Consider the following 17,668-nt stretch of genomic DNA (forward strand, 5'->3'; position numbering starts at 1 on the left):
CTCCTCTCTCTGAGTCCAAGTTGTCCTTCCCCTGTCCATACAAGGAATACAGGGTTGACCACACTCCCTCCCAGCAAAGATCTGCACCAGGGCTGTTGCCACCTCCTCCCTCTCTTCCTCTCCTTTTTGGAGTTCCTGCAAGCCGCAGCCCCAGGACTTAATCTGAGCCATATTTTGGGTGTTCAATTTATGGGTCGTGACCCTACCAGCTGAGAAACCATTCCTTGCATGTCCTGCGGAAGAGGGTAGCCTAAATGAAAGGCTAAGACAATGACTACTTTCTGGCAGGCTCCATGCTTTGAAATGCTTGTGGGGTGTATGTCTATGGACAGAACGTCCTGACAGCAGCCCCAATATTACATTAGAGGTGGAACATGAGATGGGTTCAGAAGTTAACCTGCAGGTATCGAATACAAAGGGCTTCTGTGATGCCTTTACTGGTGGGCTTTGAAGCGTATCACACTCTTGCAGAGTCCAGTCCTGGAGAGCCCATGAGGACCATCAAAGATCTTCTCATATACCTGTCAACATCTGAAAATGTAAAGGGAGAGCTTTGGGGGCAAACCCAGGCAAGGCAACAGGGCCCCATGATTATTAGGTCTTCTATGCCTTCTCCAACATGGTACCCTCTGGTCTGTAGCGCCTGCCATCAGCTGGTGGCCAGGAACAATGGAAGTTGTAGTCCAAAACATTTGGAGAACACCAGTTTTTTGGGGAGAAAGGCTCCAGTTCTGATTAGGAGCATGGAATTCTTTCCCCTTCCTCCATCTTCCTCATGAAAACCACCATCCCTCTAGCTGCCTTTTGTCCTGTCAGTACAGAGGCTTGGATACTTTTTTCCACCCAAAGCCCACAATGCCTTCTGAGCAATCTTTGGGCACATATCAGTGGTGGGCTGGATCAGAGGTAGAAGTGGGGGAGAGAAAATAATGTAACTTTTACCTCTGTACAGGAGGCCAGCTTCTACACACACTCAAAGTGTTGGTGTTGACCTTTAAAGCCCTAAATGGCCTTGGCCCAGTATACCTGAAGGAGCGTCTCCACCCCCATCGTTCTGCCCAGACGCTGAGGTCCAGAGCCAAGGGCCTTCTAGCGGTTCCCTCAGTGCAAAGCTACAGGGAACTAGGCAGAGGGCCTTCTCGGTAGTGGCACCCGCCCTGTGGAACGTCCTCCCATCAGATGTCAAAGAGATAAACAACTACCTGACATTTAGAAGACATCTGAAGGCAGCCCTGTTTAGGGAGGCTTTTAATGTGTGACATTTTAATGTATTTTTAATATTTGTTGGAAGCCACCCAGAGTGGCTGAGGAAACCCAGTCAGATAGGCGGGGTACAAATAAATTATTATCGCTGTTGTTGTTGTTGTTGTTGTTGTTGTTGTTGTTGTTGTTGTTATCACTCCCGCTTGTCTAGCCTATATATTCAGACCAGCATGAGGCATTATCAGATTTCAAGGACATCTATCTGCCAAGCAAAAATGTTGAATAATGTGAAGCTCAGCCAATGAGGGGTGTGGTCTGAGGGGAAGCCCTGGAGACAGTACTAGAGGATTGCATTTGGGCTGGACCCTGGGCTGGAGCTTCCCCAGCCTTGTATTCTACTGTAGGTTTTCCCTAATAGGGCCAATAGGGATTTTACTTGGGAAAACGCTGCAAGGGAAAAAGTATCAGGTTCCTGTCCCAAAACGCAATGTCAGTGGCTCTTACTTGCAAGCGAGAAAGAGATATTTATTCGGGTTGTATAGGCTCAGTAGCAAGCACAAGGTCCAGAAGTCAATATTCCAAGGGACACGAGCAAGGCAAGTATGGTGGAACTGTAAAGTTGGAAGGGACCCCAAGGGTCATCCAGTCCAACCCCCTGCAAAGCAGGAATCACAGATGTCCACCCAGCCTCTGCTTAAGAACCCCCAATGAAAGAAGGTCCTCCAGATTCATAAGAACACGATACAGGAACATAAGGTGAGCCTGTTTGCTGGATCAGGCCAAAGGTCCTAAAATCCAGCAGAACCTGTATGCAACCGCATTCTCCCCAATTGTGATTCCCAGCAATTGATGTTCAGAGACATACTTCCTCCAACACTACAGGTAATACACAATTGTCATTGAATACTACCACCACCACTATCTAAATCACTGACAGCTTTATCATCCCTGAGTTTGTTTAAATCCACCTTAAAGACATTCGTGTTGTGGCCATCATCACATCAGATGTGATGCTGTATTGAAGCCAAGTCAGAGTGAGGGCAGGAAGCCTTGCTTTCACTCTGAACAGGCTTCCTTGCTATGCCTCTGGGAAATCTACCTATCTGATCATCCAATCCCCTTTACAATATCAATTACTTCAACTGCATCCCTTCTAGACATGAACCTAATCTAAAAATACTTCAGTAGACATATAAAATGCTGTGGTGTCCTTGGCCCGTAATCTCATTTTTCTAGTTTTCCTCAGCTTGCTTATTGCTCACAGTTCCTTGCTCTCGGCCTCATTTATTTCAGCTGGCGTTTTACAGCTGTCTTTAAGTTTGCTGAGCATGCTGCAGCCATAATCTGTGCAAAATAATAATGGAAAAAAGAAGACACGGCACAAAAAAGAGTTACTGTACGATACAGGGAAAGTTAATGTCTAGCCATCGCTCGGGCATTGCTGTGTATTTTCTCTTTGGTTGCAATTCTGTGAACAGCCAGATCTCTACTCATTGAACATCTTGCTCGACCGCCTAATAGATAAAGCTACATAAAGAAATGTTAACTTGTACAGAACTGGGGGATTTGTGGCAATTGATCATGTCGCCATTTTGAGAGCTGCACACCCAGTACATTTGTAGTGGCTGATATAGCACAATAACCTTCTTTGAAGTCTCTAGTTTGTGCAGGACAACACAAGCAGGGCTCCATTTTTGTGAGAAGCCTCCGGGTCACTGTAGCAGCTAGCAGTTCTGACAGCTGCTACAGGTAACAGGAAGCCCCTCTGAGCTTCACAATGGGAGTGTTCAGCTTACTTTTTAGAGAACAGAACAAGCAGAGAGAAATCAGAGTTTGTCCATCATCAGAAACATTCTTGTTTCTCCTCCTTGCTGCTTTGAGGAATTCAGGTGCTAATGGGAGTAGGAAGCATTGGTGCTGCGTCAGAGCTTGCCATATGTTGGTGCAGTAATTGCTGGAACCAGCAGCTGCTACAGGCACTTGCAGACTTCCCATGAGCAGCTACCACTGCACATGGCAGCAGTAAGTACCCAGGTATAGCCATGGCCATGTTCCTTCAATCTAACCCAGTAGGGAAACTTTCGGGGCACATCCCTTTCTGGGCAACTTTCCATGCGCCACATGTCAGCTGCAAGCAGGGCCAGAAGCAAAAGTGAGAGTAATAATAATAATAATAATAATAATAATAATAATAATAATAATAATTTTTATTTATACCCCGCCCTCCCCAGCCAAGGCCGGGCTCAGGGTGGCTAACAAGCAATAATAAAAACAAGTTGAATGAATACAACTTAAAAACAAGATTAAAATACAACATTAAAATATTGAAACATTAAAATATTAAAATGCAGCCTCATCACAGGAGGAAAATGAAAAAAGAAAGAGGGGGAGGGAATCAAATTGGCTCCAAGTCAAAGGCCAGGTGGAACAACTCTGTCTTACAGGTCCTGTGGAAAGAAATCAGATCCTGCAGGGCCCTGGTCTCATGAGGCAGAGCGTTCCACCAGGCTGGAGCCAGTGTTGAAAAGGCCCTGGCTCTGGTTGATGCTAATCTAACTTCCTTAGGGCCCGGGACCACTAGGGTGTTGCTATTTATGGACCTTGAGGCTCTCCGTGGGGCATACAGGGAGAGGTGGTCCCATAGGTACGAGGATCCTAGGCTGTGAGTAGAACAACAAACATGTGCCCACTGAGGGCCATATTGACTGGCTGGGCTCCCCCCTGCGCTGGCAGATGGGCAGACAGTGCTGCACAGCCCCATGGACCCTCTGTTCCCTGTGCCCACCTGGCAGTGTCTGCAGCAAGGGCTGGTGTGGCGGGTTTTCTTCGCCCTCCATGCCCTGCCCCTGGTCCTACCCAGCACATGTGCATGTGCCCCGGGCACCGGCAAAGGACGCAACACCACTGGGGTGAGATCACCACCACCCAATGCTGGGCATAATGGCTAATGCTGGTGTGCTTGGGATCAGCCAGTGGGTGGATGGTGGAATCTGATCAGCCCTTTGGAGAGTAAGTCAATAGCAGCGTTTTGAGTGCCATGGAACTGGCACTCCATGGCTGATAAGGAAGTCAAGGTGCTGCTCCAGTTACATCGATTTTGTGCTCTCTTGCTCTGCGCACCCCCTCCCTTTCTCCAGCTGCTCCCCGGGAAGTGAAAGGCCAAAGGAGTTACTGCCACAATTAATGCAGCTTGTGGATTAATGCAAACTTGTCCGGAGGGAGGAAGAGAAGCTGCTTGCAAGGTCACCGGCTGACAACAGTACCCAGCTCAAGCAGGGACTGCACTCTCTGCTAATTGGCCCAGAGACTTGTAACTCTGATAATTGAATGCCACCGGCTGGAGGAGTCCGCCACTATGCCGAAAAAGGACTTTGCTATTAAAGGACATCTTTGTTAACTAAGCGAAAGGGGAAGGGAGGAATTTCCCCGTGGACTTAGGGAAGGGCTGAAGTTCAGCGGTTGAGCATCTGCTTTGGATGCAGAAAGTTCAATCCTGGCAGGTAGGGCTGGGAATGTCCCCTGCCTGAAATTGTAGATAGATGCTGCCAGCCAGTGTCAGCAATATTGCCGTGGATGGCAGCTCCCTGTGTTCTTATGACTGGGAGCAAAGTGGCTCTTGTTCTTATGACTGGGAGCAACGAACTGGTGAAGCTTTTCCACGGCATGGAAATTAACGTCCTCTCCTGTTAATAGCCACAGCTGGAGCTGCTGTTAAAGTCACAGGTATAGGGGCTGGCCACTAAATTTGAAGGTGAATGAAAGTCAATCAGACGTGCCCTTCCACTGTCTCAAGAGCCAGACAAATGGCAGCCAACCAACAACTTGATGCTTTCTCTGTTTGCTTATAACCAGATCACTGACACTTGCAGCAGCGAGTTCCATAGTTTATCTCTGCGCTCTGTAAAGAAATGTTTTTCTTTTTTGCTGTCCTGAATCTTCCAGCTTTCAGCTTCATTTCATGTCCACATGTCTTGGTATCATGAGACAGGGAGAAAAACCAGTTCTCTTTGCTATGCGTAATTCGTAATTTCATATACAGTGGTACCTCGGGTTAAGTACTTAATTCGTTCCCGAGGTCCGTACTTAACCTGAAACTGTTCTTAACCTGAAGCATCACTTTAGCTAATGGGGCCTCCTGCTGCTGCCGCGCTGCCGGAGCACGATTTCTGTTCTCATCCTGAAGCAAAGTTCTTAACCTGAAACACTATTTCTGGGTTAGCGGAGTCTGTAACCTGAAGCGAATGTAACCTGAAGCGTATGTAACCCAAGGTAGAATTGTACTTCTTTCATCCTCTTACTTGCCCTTTCTCTAAACTAAAAAGCCCCAAACGTGTAAACTTTCCTGGTTGGGGGAGTTACTCAAACAAAGGCTTCGCAGGAATTAGCCTTGGTAAGACATGCCCCCCCCCCCCCAGCCACTGCAGGAGATGAAATAGGAGAGTCCTGCACAAAGGGAACATTTTACGAGTGAACCATCTTTGTTACAAACCTGGGCATCCCTGCCTTTCATCTTTGTGCTCTGGAGTACATCTCCCGAAGGCAAGTTTCAACAATGGCCACACTCCCTTGTCCCCATCTCTCTCTCTCTCCCCCCCCCCCGCTACTGCATCCTTATTCCAAAAGAAACTTCCCAGTGTTTAGCATCTTCTAAGCTCACCTGTTAATTTGCAGCCAAAGCCTTTGAACTTTGGGGCTCCTTTGCTGCCTGCTCGGACCCTGGCGCAGATGAACCTTGAGGGGCAAACAAAGGAGGAGGCTTATGTCGAGGTGCCTGAGTCCAGGACTCCCCTCTTTCTCCCCCTCCGCCCCACATAAAGGGGCTTATTGATGGAATCTTGCAGACAAAAGGGCGGCTTGTCGTCAGCAACAATGGCAGGGACTTAAAAGCAAAGTCTGGGGCTGTGCAATGCTTTGAAGTTAGGTAGAGAAAAGTGTCTCTATTGATGCCGATAATGCAGACGTCACCCTCCAATTGGCCGGGTTTTGCCGCTGCTATCAATTCTGGTCCCCTTCCCCATTGTTTTCAACCCCCCCCATCTGTTCACTGAAGTGTGCACTACATTAAATAGGAACTTAAACCCTCAGGGTCAAGTCAGGACAAATTGGTCAAACAACATTAAATGTGGTGGGGCTTGGGGACATTTTTTTTAAAACTCCGTTGTCCTCTCCTCTGTAGCCTGGCCATGTTTTCATCTTCCAGAATGCAGAGAGAAATTCTCTGTGCTGACCTGGATTGGCAGGGGTTTAAATAAATAAAGTTGTTCTTGTTCTTCTTCTTCTTCTTCTTCTTCTTCTTCTTCTTCTTCTTCTTCTTCTTCTTCTTCTTGTTATTATTATTATTATTATTATTATTATTATTATTATTATTATTTACCCTGCCCATCAGGCTGGGTTTCCCCAGCCACTCTGGGCTGCTTCCAGTACATATAAAATCACCCAAAAGTCAGACATTAAGACCTCCCGATACAGGGCTGCCTCCAGATGTCTTCTAAAAGTTGTGTCGTTCTTTATCTCCTTGACATCTGATGGGGGGGCGGGGGGGGGGGGCGTTCCACAGGGAGGGCACCATTTCCCAGGCTCTTCTCCTCAAGATCCTTTTAGGACTGGAGGAAGACATGCAAGCTTTCCTCCCGGCTTGGCAATTCTGTTTGATTCATACTGACTCGGCTCATAACTAGACTAATATTGAACATTGCTGGGAGCCGTTCATCATCGTTTAAGCTACAGCAATGCACACACATCACTCTACCTGCAACGTGTCAATCATCTGGCGCTGTCATAACACGGCTTCTCTTTCTTCCAGAAACAGCCCTGCATTATTTGAAGCTTGGATGTAGCAGCGGTGCCAAAGTCGACTTCTATCTGCCCCTGTCTAGCAAGGAAAAAACCAGAGGTAGTTGTGGGGGGTGGGAGGGGGGAGAAAGCAAACATCTGGCAGGGTACTGTATATGCTATACTATACTGTGCTTCTGTTATACATAAAACAGGGCGGAAAGGAGGCCCCCAAAGTGTTATTTCCCCAGCAGTGTGAAACAAGTGGCTTATTCAGTATGTTTCTCAAAGAACAAAGGCGAAGGGATTAGCTAGGGGAGACGTTAACCATATACTAAGGCAATGCAGCTTATTGTAGATTTTAACTGCCTGGCCGTAAGGGGACTGGGAGAGGCAGAGAAAAATCCATAAAATCTATCATCATGATGTCCAGCTGGGACTTTGCACTTTCTGGAGGAAACGCGAGCCGTGAACCACCAACAGCTGCCTCCCTGCCAGTCTGCAAAATCGCTTCTTAAAGAAAAGGAGTTTTTCCACGAATACCTCTGGAGCCTGCTTAGCAGGCAACTAGTCGAAAATTGTCTAACCCTTCACAGTTGGGTCAAAGGTGGCGCGATCCTGCAGCTGCTGTATCGGCTGCTAACAGGGGCCTCTACGCATCAAGCCAGCAAGTGCCCAGATCACAGGAATCGCAGGCAAAGCTCCCATCCTGCACACAGGACCTGCATCCCACTAAAGCTCTCTGAGCAGCAATGCTGTCTGGGCCCCCTGCCCAGCATAAGAACATTAGAAGAGTGGTCTGGTTCAGACTAATAACTTAGCTAGTCCAGTATCTGGTTCTCCCAGCAGCTATCCAGAGGCCTGTGGGAAACCCTCAAGCAGACCTGAGAACAAGAGCCCTCTCCCCTCTTGTGGCTTCCAGCAACAGATATACGGGAGTGGTGCTGCTGAGCCTCTTGGGCTTGCTGATCAGAAGGTCACGGGTTCGAATCCCTGCCACGGGCTGAGCTCCTGTTGCTCTGTCCCAGCTCCTGCCAACCTAGCACAGAACACCCCTATTTTCATCTGAGAAATGTTGGCTGGTATGCTGTTCAACAGATCAAGGTGACGCTGTGGTCTAAATCACCGAGCCTCTTGGGCTTGTTGATCAGAAGGTCGGCAGTTCGAATCCGCTCAATGGGGTAAGCTTCTGTTGCTCAGTCCCAGCTCCTGCCAACCTAGCAGTTCGAAAGCACACCAGTGCATGTAGATAAATAGGTACCACTGTGGCGGAAAGATAAATGGCATTTCTGTGTGCTCTGGTTTCTGTCACAGTGCTCCGTTGCGCCAGAAGCGGTTTAGTCATGCTGGCCACATGACCTGGAAAAGCTGCCTGTGGACAAACGCCGGCTCCCTCGGCCTGAAAGTGAGATGAGCGCTGTAACCCCATAGTCGCCTTTGACTGGACCGAACTGTCCATGGGTCATTTACCTTTACCCTTTTTACTTATTCAGAAGCAAAGCTGCATCAAACTGTGGAGGTGGGCCATAGCCACCATGCCTAGCAGTATCCTCCATGAATTTGTCCAACTGTCTTTTAAAGCCATCCAAATTGGTGGCCATCACTGCTGCCCGTGGGATGAATGAGTCGGAGGGCTCCAAATGGAGATGTTCACTTTACTGTTCACTCTGCATCCGATGTATTCTCAATGCAACATTTTGAAGCTGCAGGATGTTAGTCACAATCTCCATTGATCTCATGGTTTCTTGGCAAATCCTGCCATTTGATGCATCCCCACCTTCCTCAACCTAGGTTCAATCCGATTAGGAAACTAAATGCAGAGATAGTGGTAATGATTCTGAACATCTGCTGCCTTGCGGCGTTACTCTATTTTTTAAAAAATAAATAAATTATGCTTTTCAGGATTATACATTTCACTAATTTTACAATCATTTCAACATTTCAAAACTTGACTTCCTTCCCCCTCTTTCTGTGGTTCCTTAAATGTATTTTCAATATCTTTTGCATATCCAAATTAACTTAACATACTCATTTATTTATCTTCTTTAAATATATGCTCTTATGTAGCTGCAGGTTATTACAATAAGCCTGCCAGTGTTTTTATCCGTTTACAATTTGTTTGTAAATATTCAATAAACCGTTTCCATTCTTTTATAAAAAGTTTTTTGTCTTGATTTCTTATTCTTTGCGTGAGCTTTGCCACTTCTACATATTCTGTAAGTTTTTGTATCCATTCTTCCTTTGCTGGGACTTCTGCTTCTTTCCATTTTGGGGCAAGTAACATTCTTGCTGCTGTAATAGCATACACAAATTAGTTTCTGTACAGTTCAGGTAGTTTTGTCCCTAGAATTCCCAAAAGAAAAGCTTCTGGGTTTTTTTTGTTTTTTGTTTACAAACATTATTTTAAACATCCTTTTCAATTCATTATATATCATTTCCCTTGCAGCTATACTCATTCATGAGTAAACCCCAAGGAACAATCTGTATCCACTGCTTTGCAGGACATCTTTGGGAGGAGAAAAGGCTAAGGTATAAGCCCTACAGAAATCTGAAGTGGAGGTTGGATAATAGGATGGTGTCTTTTACATCTCCTTCCAGCAACACCTGCAGCCAAGCTGGTGCCAAATGTCGGAAGGTTGGCAGTTCTAATCCCCGCGACGGGGTGAGCTCCTGTTGCTCGGTCCCTGCTCCTGCCAACCTTCGAAAGCACGTGCAAGTGCAAGTAGATAAAGGTACCGCTCCAGCGGGAAGGTAAACGACGTTTCCATGTGCTGCTCTGGTTCGCCAGAAGCAGCTTAGTCATGCTGGCCACATGACCCAGAAGCTGTATGCCGGCTCCCTCGGCCAATAAAGCGAGATGAGCGCCGCAACCCCAGAGTCGGCCACGACTGGACCTAATGGTCAGGGGTCCCTTTACCTTTAGCGAGGCTGAGAGAGAGGGTCTTGTCATCTGGGCAGCCCAGGACTGCCATGCACACTGCTCACCCTAGAGAGCTCACTTTGGTGCTGCAAACATGAATATAATCTATCAGGTCATGTGTGGCAGGTGAGGTCATTCCTGTGCCCTCTCTGATGCAACCAACCCTGTGCAAAAGTGGTTTGAAACACAGCAGGGTGTGCATATGCATGTGTGAATGACCTCCCTGCATTTCAACCCCGTAACGTGAACGTACCCTAGGTCTGGCTTACCGCATTTTAAAGTGATCTAAAGCAGCTTTCACTAACATAGTGCTCAACGGGTGTTTTGGAGTCCCATTGGGTCAGGCTGCCTGGGGCTGACGGGTATTGCATCCCAAAATTGTCTAGACTAGAGGGCGGCATGTTGGTGAAGTCTATTCTCCATCCTAGAGCCAGTTTGAGACATGGCCAGGCCCAAAGCTACAGTAGGTCACGTTTTTAAGGGAGGCCCCATAGCTTTCACAAAGGAATGCATATTGTTCTAACAGAAAGGCCACAAAATAGAAACAATAAGCTTTTATCTTTGCACATATACCAGTACAAAAGTATGCAGGTGAGGATGCAATGAAAAAGTAATGATCTAACTGCAACATATATCTTACAGTAGCCTATTTGCATATGAAATACCTTGAAATGTGAATGCCTTATGATTTCTTACTTAGCATATATGAACACTGTATTATAGTTATTTATACATAGATTTATGAACACAATACAGCAAATAACTCATTTTTGTCTCACATCAGATTGATAATGTCTGTTTTGCGGTTTTCCCTGTTTCCTTTGGTTTCTAACCAATTATGTAAAACTCAAAATTGGTAATTGTTTGCTGATTTGGTAGTTAGGGGGACCCTCATCATTTGGGACCCTAAGTTGTAGCTTCCTTTGCATGTGCACAAATCCAGCACCGCTGTACTCCAAGGAGCAAGAAGACCAATCCTGCCAGGATCTGATTCCCCAGTGCATTCCATGCAGGAAACATGCTGGTTGAGGGAGACCACTGAAGACAGCTGGCAGGTGGAGGGCTCAACCCTGCTCCGTTGGACTGCATGTTTTGTCCCACTGCTGGGAATGGGAATGCCCTGCCCAAGCTCCTTCTTGCTGCCTGACTCCCCACCCCGTAACCATCCCCCAGATAGCTCCAGCAGGCCTGACCTGTTGAGGTAAAGGTAAAAGACCCCTGGACAGTTCAGTCCAGTCAAAGGCGACTATGGGGTTGCGGCGCTCATCTCGCTTTCAGGCCGAGGGAGCTGGCGTTTGTCCACAGATAGCTTTCTGGGTCATGTGGCCAGCATGACTAAACTGCTTATGGCACAACAGAACACCGTGACGGAAACCAGAGTGCACGGAAACGCCATTTACCTTCCTGTCACAGTGGTATCTATTTATCTACTTGCACTGGCGTGCTTTTGATCTGCTAGGCTGGCAGGAGCTGGGACAGAGCAGCGGGAGCTCACCCAATTGGGCGGATTCAAACTGCTGACCTTCTGATCAACAAGTCCAAGAGGCTCAGTGGTTTAGACCACAGTGCAACCTGTGTCCCTTGACCTGGTGAACGGCATACCAGCCAACATTTCTCAGATGAAAATAGGGGTGTTCTGTTCTATATCAGTAAGCTTCTCCTGTGTTTGATCTTGCTTCACCCAGATACTTTGGCAATCACTCGTAGCCGAGTAAGATTGTCTTCCATAAACACGGTTTTAATAATGAGTCCGTAAGTGACTGTGGAGTCCAATTCTGGATCCACACGTCCTTCCGCAGTGGGGACAGTCAATCACTTCTCCTACCTAGGCAGTTATCTTTCCACAAGGGCCAACACTGATGTCGAAATCCAGCATCACCTGAGTTCTGCGAGTGCAGCTTTCTCCCAATTGAACTGCAGAGTGTTTGGGGACCGGGACATTCGCAGGGAAACCAAAATGCTTGTTTACAAAGCTATTGTACTGCCAACCTTACTATATGCTTGTGAAACATGGACCACTTATAAAAGCCATCTCCAACTCCTCAAAAGATTCCATCAACAGTGTCTCTGAAAAATTTTACACATCACTTGGGAAGACAGACGAACTAATATCAGTGTACTGGAAGAAGCAAAGACCACCAGTGTTGAAGCAATGATTCTTCAACATCAACTTTGTTGGACTGGTCATGTTGTGCGGATGCCTGATTTTCGTCTTCCAAACAACTACTCTCTTCCGAACTTAAAAATGGAGAGCGTAATGCTGGTGGTCAACAAAAGAGGTTTAAAGACTGTCTCAAGGCAAATCTTAAAAAATGTAGTATAAACACTGACAACTGGGAAACACTGGCCTGCGAGCGCTCCTGTTGGAGAACAGCCTTTACCAAAGGTGTCATGAGTTTTGAAGACGCTCGGACTCAGGATGAAAGCGAGAAACGTGCTATCGTTGACCACTTTCCTAACTGCAAAATGCCTGCTTCTTTTCAAAAGCGGATTTGTTGTGCTCGGCTGTGGCAGAGAAAATTTCCCTGGCCGTGCTGGAATCCTCCCTCCCCATCTGCAAAACACTGACATCCAGAGGTGACCCTTTTCAAATCTTCTCTCACCTATTAAAATAGCTGCCCTTCCCCCGCGTGATGAATCAACTAAAGCTGTGGTTGATTAATCTACCAATTAAAGCCTGCCGCCCTAAGCGATAATTATGTTTGACAAAGAGCCCGGGTGCTGTTTTCCATTTTGTCCATTGCGTCCTCTCCCTTTCCTTTCCCCCTTAAAAACACAAAACAAAACACATCCTGGGCCTCAGAGTAGCATTTCGCTAACAATGTGCTTAGCCTCTGCCACTTCGCAGGAGCCTTAATGTTTTAAATATCTCCGAAAATTACCTCTGTTTAAGCCTAATTTATGGGGAAGCTGTGCCGTTTCCTGCCAAACGCTGTACTACACAGAGCTATTCTTGTCAGTCTGCCTGCCGCCTGACACCCCCCCCCCTCGGCCCCTTGCCATCCAGTAGGGCTCTCAATCGTAACTTTATCTCCCCCTTGCCAGTCTCAGGCCTATTAAACTTAATCACCTTCCTATATAGTATTACCATTCAGCTAATGAAAAATAGTTCTCTCTCAAGGTAGCGTGTTATAACGATAGCTCCTCTGTCGAGCCACAGTCGCCTTTTGTTCCTCTTAAGCCCCGCTGACTCCCCCCACCCCCGTCCCCAAAACCACCATTCAGATGCACATTAATTTTGCACAGAGAGGGGAAAATGAGGGGTGGGAGAGAGAGAGGAAGCAGAGAGCCGTCTCCCGGAGAGAAATGGCACATCAAAAATAAGGAAAACATCCTTACAGAAATCTGTATTATTCATTCCTATAAATTATCAAGCAGCAAAGGAAGAAGAGGTTGGGTGGGGGGAATCGAGAGAGAGAGAGATTGCTGTATTAAAGAGATGGGTGGGTTGCCTTCATTTGGAAATGAGCCAAGTGGAACTACTCTAATTTATCTTCAAGGCGAAAAGGGGAGTAAAATGCATTTATTAGCTCCATAACCCGCTCCTTCTCCCTTCCTCCCAACCAGCTATATAAACACAAAGTGTGTACTGTACTGGCACTGTGGGTAAGAAGAGGAGTCTTGTTCCGGAAGGGCACTCGCCATGCTCTCTTGACACATGTACCTGGCAGGCTGCAAGGCCTGCAGGCTCAGGGACACTAAGCCCTCTAGGGTTTTATTGCAGTGCACAGCACTGATTGGCTGCCATCTGTGTCGTCCCAAGAGCAGTATTGCCATGTTTCAAAAATGGATGAGATTTTTGAAAATATAGAAAAGAAGAGGCCATGACCCAACTTTTCATGGTTTAAGCATACTAACAGCACTAACAACAACAACAACAACAACAACAACAACAACAATAATAACAACAGTCATAATCTTTGTGTATGTTATGTTCTCTTTTTGTATTTTTATGCTGTAAACTGCCCTGGATCATCAGTATACAAATTTAATAAATCATCTTTGTTATCTGCCTGAAGCAAAATGGACAGCTGCCTGAAGTTGACCAGGGGTGTCTGCAAACTCCATAGTTGTGATGGCTTGGGACTCGGGCTCAGACTCGGAACCAGAGGAGTCTCAGTCTGCACCAGATCCTTTGCCTCAGGCATCATCTGAACCTAGTCTGGGGCCTGACCCTGAAGAGTTCCATTCTGCGCAGGTTCCTCTGCAACAAGCACCAGCTGGGGTGAGTCAGGTGCCTGAGCCTGCCCTGGCTCCAGATGCGGGGATTACCTCGTTGCCTTATAGCTGGGCCACTACCAGTTGGGCCAGGAGAGGCTGAGGCGGCCCCTGGGTCTAGTAACCCACCAACGTCTCCCAAGCTGCAGAGACTGAGGTCTGAGAGAAGGAGAGACCTGAGTACTCGCAGGAGGAGTGCTCGCCTTCGGGTGAGACAGGGAGGTGAGTCACCAGGGGATCGGGACTGGCCACTACCCCGACACAGATAAAAGGCTGTCGGACCCCGCCCCAGGTTGCGGGAGCAACGTTGCTGTATGCTAGAACCTGCCTGAGATCCTGTACCTGTCCTTACCTGGTTTTCTGCCTCATGTCCTGCCTTGGCCTTGTCAGACTGACTCCTAGCAGAACCTTCGGATTCTGGACCGGTCCTGGACCGCATTTCAAGGGTTACCCCCAGACCCAGCACAATAGCCTTTGCCTGCGTGGTTAGGTTTCATAGTGCCTTGATAATGCTTTCAAGTACTTTCCGTCACCAGTCTCCCCTCCACAGAACCTCACAGCACTATAGGATCGCCCTCAGAGACCACTATTTTCCAGGGACGGTCCCAGATCTACGGAAGGCGTTCCGGTTTCTGATTTGATCCCAGAATGTCTTGCGTTTCTTTAGGAGGTCCCTATTTTCATCAGAGAAATATTGGAGGGGATGGAGTTACACAACCCCCAAACCAAGGAAATAAGTAACTATACAAACTTTAGAAGACCTCGGAAGGCAGCCCTCTACAGTCGTACCTTGGATCTCGAACGGCTTAGTAGCCGAACAAATCGGCTCCCGAATGCTGCAAACCCAGAAGTAGGTGTTCCAGTTTGTGAACGTTTTTCGGAAGCCAAACATTCTCCGTGGCTTCTGATTGAGTGCAGGAAGCTCCTGCAGCCAAATGGAAGCTGAGGCTTGGTTTTCAAACCGTTTTGGGAGTCGAATGGACTCCCGGAACGGATTAAGTTTGAGATCCAAGGTATGAAGAAGAAGAAGAGTTTGGATTTGATATCCCGCTTTATCACTACCCGAAGGAGTCTCAAAGCGGCTAACATTCTCCTTTCCCTTCCTCCCCCACAACAAACACTCTGTGAGGTGAGTGAGGCCGAGAAACTTCAGAGAAGTGTGACTAGCCCAAGGTTACCCAGCAGCTGCATGTGGAGGAGCGGGGAAGTGAACCCAGTTCACCAGATTACGAGTCTACCACTACACCACACTGGCTGTATAGGGAAGTTTAAAACAAAAATGTTTAACGTTTTTGCAATGTTTCTATATATGTTGGAAGCCATCCCAAAGTGGCTGGGGCAGTCCAGTCAGATAGGTGGAGCATAATAATAATAATAATAATAATAATAATAATAATAATATACGATGTCCCTATTTTCATCAAAGAAATGTGGCAGCTTCCTCCACCATGCTGGGAATTTCTGGTCTCTGTTCTAGTTACTGCTGTCTGGCCTTTTGGCCTTTTGCTCTTTGTAAAGTACGTTTCATATTATATTACTAGGACTGCTGCTCCTGCTTCTTCCACTTGCCAACTTCCTTTCCCTCACAGATTTATCCCTCACATGCTTTAAGTTTCGAGGGAAACTACCCCATTGGGGATCTTACTAGGAGGTGAAATTGGCATCAGTTTGCACGCATGAGGCAGACATGCCGTTAGGACTTGAGGGATCAAAGGCCCCTGCCACAAGTTTGCACAGAGTTTGGTTTTAACGTGTTGTAAGACAAAACTGCTCCTTTTTCCCCTTACGCAGTATCCAGGAGCCCATATAGAGTCCTTATGTAGGTTCTCTACTGGTAGGAGAAAATAACAGAGGCCAACCAGCGAATTTTGAGAAGCAAAGCAGCTAGTAAGCCTGATCTTTATTAAACTGTTGCAACAGGGACCCCTGCTCACCCCACGCAGGGAGGGAGGAGAGGAACCCAGAACATTGGTGTGGAAGCTCTTATATAGATTTTTGAAATTGCCTCCCCTGCAGCTCAAGACCACCCCCCCGAAACATCATACATACATCACCGAAGGGGTAGTCTACAGCAGAAACCTGTCTGCCAGGATACCTGATAAAGGTCACTGATTGCTTTTACCTGGGCATCCTGGCCATTCTTTTGTGATTGTAAATACTCAGTTCCTGAATCCAGGTCACAGGCTCACCCTATTCATACTCAGATACGCCCTTGTGAACAAAGAGACAATGGAGAGCCAGTGTGGTGTAGTGGTTAAGAGCGGTAGTCTTGTAATCTGTGGAACCAGGTTCGATTCCCCGCTCCTCCACATGCAGCTGCTGGGTGACCTTGGGCCAGTCACACTTCTTTGAAGTCTCTCAGCCCCACTCACCTCACAGAGTTTTTGTTGTGGGGGAGGAAGGGAAAGGAGAATGTTAGCCGCTTTGAGACTCCTGAAGGGGAGTGAAAGGCGGGGTATCAAATCCAAACTCCTCCTCCTCCTCTTCTTCTTCTTCTTCTTCTTCTTCTTCTTCTTCTTCCTCCTTGCAGAGAAACATTTGAGGTCAATTTGGGAGAGTCAAAATGGTTTCAGGATTGCTCTTCTGTACTATTCAGACATGTGGCTTATATACTTATGTATGTGATTGCCTTGTACATTTATGACATTAGAATTCCTATAACAAACGTTTAAATTGTTTTTGTAAATCACTTTGGGTCAAGTTTGTGACAAGAGCGAAACAACAACAACAACAGCAATGTATCGAGTGCCCTCTGGGCAAATTAAGATGGCAGTTTGCCGTCACCCTTTAAACAAAGTAAAACACTTAAAAAAGAAGAAGTGTGTGTTTGTGTATGCGGCTAGATATTGGGGCAAAAAAGATCTGGGGTTTCACCGCCCCCAGCCCCCATTCTACATTCCTGAATCAGAGCAGAGTCACAGGCAACATTTGGAGAGGAGACAGGAAATTGAGGGCTAAGAGGAAGGCCAAATAAAGTTTATCTGAGTACTTTTTTTACAATTGCTGCTGCTGCTGTCAGTTACCCTTGGTATATTGGCAGGACTGTCAACTGCTGAAAGTAGTAATAGTAATAGTAATAGTAATAGTGATTTATTATTTGTACCCTGCCCATCTGGCTGGCTTCCAACAAAGATTAAAAATACATTAAAATGTCACACATTAAAAACTTCCCCGAACAGGGCTGCCTTCAGATGTCTTCTAAAAGTCAGAGAGTTGCTTATTTCCTTGACATCTGATGGGCGTTCCACAGGGCGGGTGCCACTACCGAGAAGACCCTCTGCCTGGCTCCCTGTAACTTGGCTTCTCGTAGCGAGGGAACCGGCAGAAGGCCCTTGGCGCTGGACCTCAGTGTCCGGGCAGAACGATAGGGGTGGAGACACTCCTTCAGGTATACAGGGCTGAGGCCGTTTAGGGCTTTAAAGGTCAACACCAACACTTTGAACTGTGCTCAGAAACGCACTGGGAGCCAATGAAGGTCTTTCAGGACCAGTGTTATGTGGTCTCACGGCCGCTTCCTGTCAACAGTCTAGCTGCCGCATTCTGGATTAGTTGTAG

At 47.0% G+C, this 17,668-nt stretch overlaps 1 long non-coding RNA gene across 1 annotated transcript in view; it reads right to left on the reverse strand.

The window, feature by feature from the left end:
• Positions 1-16,317, reverse strand: part of LOC307209050 — a 282,806-nt gene extending 266,489 nt beyond the window's left edge. The window contains exon 1 of the long non-coding RNA XR_013835296.1: positions 16,236-16,317. This is a non-coding gene — a long non-coding RNA (uncharacterized lncRNA). The remainder of the gene's footprint in view (positions 1-16,235) is intronic.
• Positions 16,318-17,668: the final 1,351 nt, after the last annotated feature.

Source organism: Podarcis cretensis, assembly GCF_951804945.1.
Source record: "Podarcis cretensis genome assembly, chromosome: 1".
Taxonomy (NCBI): Eukaryota; Metazoa; Chordata; class Lepidosauria; order Squamata; family Lacertidae; genus Podarcis; species Podarcis cretensis.